The following is a 3149-nucleotide window of genomic DNA, read 5'->3' as shown; positions in this document are numbered from 1 at the left end:
TTCCCTTATAATCCCTTTCTCTCTCCCCAGTGATAAACTCAGAGTCCAAGAAACAGTTATGTGACTGCTAGAGGCCAACCTTGAGTAACACTTTCTGGTCTCAACACAATTTATTCTAACTACTGGACCACTCTTTTCTCTTGAGTGGATATTGACAATAACCTTAATGGAGGAGGCACAACTCTAGGATGTCTTAATAGCAATTCCCATTTGCATTGTTTTTTTTTTTCTCTTCTCCACTTTTCCAATGTTATTTTCTCTAAAAGTTTCTTGCATTTAGATACTTCGATCTCTGTTCTTCCATCAATCTCCAAGGATTTGTTAAGCAGAATCCATGGTGTCAGCATGGAACTGAATTGTTTCTGAGAGACCTTGGACATGATTCTCACTCACAACTTAATGCAGAAGTGTTATTATTTTGATGTGATAAAGATGAGGAAACAGGATTGCAATGTTAATTCATCTAAGGTCACACAACTAACAATAGTAGAATTAGCAGATTTTGCTAACCCTTAAACCCATGTGCTTAATGAAGATATTCTATGGTGATAACAATGGAATTTAAAGCAGAGAGATAATCATTGTAATTAGAACAGTCAGGGAAGAATTTGTAGAGGAGATGGGGGCATCAGCTGAACCCTGAAGATCTTAATGTTTTGATAGGGTAGAAAGATGGGAGGAGAGCTTTTCTGGGAGGAAATGGCCTACCTGAATGTACACAGTCAGGAATGTGCACAATGTCTAGGCCAGTGATGGTGAACGTTTTGAGCTCGGTGTGTCAGCATTTTGAAAAACCTTAACTCTGGTGCCGTGTCACATATAGAAATTTTTTGATATTTGCAACCATAGTAAAACACAGATTTATATTTTGATGTCTATTTTATATATTCAAATGCCATTTAACAAAGAAAAATCAAGCAAAAAAGTGAGTTTGCTTGTCACTTCTGACACGCGTGTCATAGGTTCGCCATCACTGGCTAGAGGCAAAAGTGAGGCAATGAGGGTAAACGGCAAGCGTAGGTTGTGCAAGTGCAGAAGAGTAGCCTGGGGCTGGGGAGTCATGCCCAGTGACATTTCTTCCTTCTGTGGCTGAGCTCGTGCCTTTCTTGCCTCTGTGCCTGTCCAAGTCTGAACAGATTAAGCCCTAGCACTTTTCTCACTTCTTCCCCACTCTCTCTCTTCCTTCCGAATGCCAAACAATGGGCAACCCAAACACATTTCTCAAAGTCTAATTAGCATCAACAATTGTTCAAACTAATCGCCATAATTAATGGTGAGACAAGACTATGACTGCGAGAATTATACATGGGAATAATCGAATGTGATTGAGTATGGAGCAGCTTCTATTCAGGAAAGCTGGAGGGGGAACAAATGGACTCACTTTCTATACTTTTCAATTCTCCTAACTGGGTTCTCTCACCACCCTGCACCCCCCATCAGGCAGCATAAATACAAGAAGCATCAGTGTCATCAAATTAAATTTCATCCACAATGCAAGCAGTGACCTCTCCCAGTGAATTACTGTTATTAGACTTGATTATACAATAATAGTTGTACAGTGACCTGGTCCCTTCTCTTCTCCAACACTGCATGCCCACAGTGGAAATTTCTTAAAATAGAACCATGTTTTCTCTGTGTCTTTCTTTTATTCCTTTGTCCAAAAATCACATTATTTTTAGATTTCTCTCTTGTTGTTCTTTTTTATTAAGTTTATTGAGGTGACATTGATTAATAAAATTATATAGGTTTTAGGTGTACAATTCTCTAATATATCATCTTTATATTGCATTGTGTATTTATCACTCAAAATCAAATCTCCTTCCAGCTCATGTATTCATGTATTTGATCCCTTTTACCCTTTACTATCTCCCCTGATCCTCTTTTCTCTCTATATATATATATATGAAAGCAACAAATGAATGAACAAAACAAAAACTCTATTGTTCTTGATTTTCCCATTTTTTTCCCTTCCCTCTGCCTCTTCTTCTTCTTCCCCTCTCCATCTTCTCTTTTTTTTCTACTCTCTCTTCCTTTCTCCACTTCTTTTAGGTTTTCTCTTCTTCCTCTCCCTCTTTTGCAATTCATATGTAAATCCTTCAGGGAAGCCAGGGACATCTAGTCATTTACTCTTACCTCCCTCCATGCATATATGCAGAAGAAAAATGTGGTAATCATGTCCTCATCTGCAGGGCTTTCTTTCTTTTTTGGGACCACTAAGCAAGATGCCTTACTGTTTTCACTCTAATGTGACATCTCCAAATCTTCATTAGATGGTATTTCCTCCTTCCTTCGTCCCTTCCTTCTTCCCTCCCTTCCTTCCTTCCTTCCTTCCTTCCTTCCTTCCTTCCTTCCTTCCTTCCTTCCTTTCCTCCTTTCTTCCTTTTAACTAAATCCCTAAAATATCTAGGCACAAGTAAGTATGAAAATAGAAAACCACAGGCTAAAGCAGGTCTACTTCACCTCTGAATTTACTGATCCTTTGCTAAATTGGCTTCTTTGTCAACTTGATCATTTGGTGAGTGTTCATAATATCCTGGGTGGGCTTTGCATGTTGAGGTTTTTTATTCTTCTTCCTTATTTTCTACATGGAAATTAATAAGCTCTGCCACAATATTGTTTCCCATTTATAACACTCCCAATATTCAGAACCTCTTCAGCCTCTCTTTCAGCAAACCAAGCCTATCTCCATTCTACCAACAGGCTCCTGGAGACCAGGGCCCACATCTCAACATTGCCCTGAAGGCCAAAGCTGGGCTGCGCCCTACACTCTAATAAGGTCAGGCTTCTTTGTGCCAATGCACGTGAGCAAAATGATAGGGGGTTTTTCCACCCCATACTTTGAGGAAAAATCAAGAAAAGTGTAAATGTAATTATGCAAAGCCAAATGACACAATCTGAAATGCAATCTATGCCAGTCTGTAGCCTCAACAGAGACACTGTGGATTCTAATCTGGCCCCATTTTTGGATCTGTCCCCAGACATGTCCTGAGGAACTGAGGAGAATTTCATAAGGAGTGTGAGGGCTGCAATCAGTAAAGCAGAAAGAGGTCCAACAGGAAAAGCAAAAGTCTGGGAGAAGGGGACAGTTTTTCACTTTCATGTAAAGGGTATTCACTCTGTAAAGCAAAAGAGGAGCAGAAGGAACAGAG

The sequence above is a fragment of the Myotis davidii genome, unplaced genomic scaffold (genome assembly GCF_000327345.1).
Source record: "Myotis davidii unplaced genomic scaffold, ASM32734v1 scaffold448, whole genome shotgun sequence".
NCBI classification, from domain to species: domain Eukaryota; kingdom Metazoa; phylum Chordata; class Mammalia; order Chiroptera; family Vespertilionidae; genus Myotis; species Myotis davidii.
The sequence above is the reverse complement of the archived record's forward strand: the minus strand, read 5'-3'. Positions refer to the sequence as shown.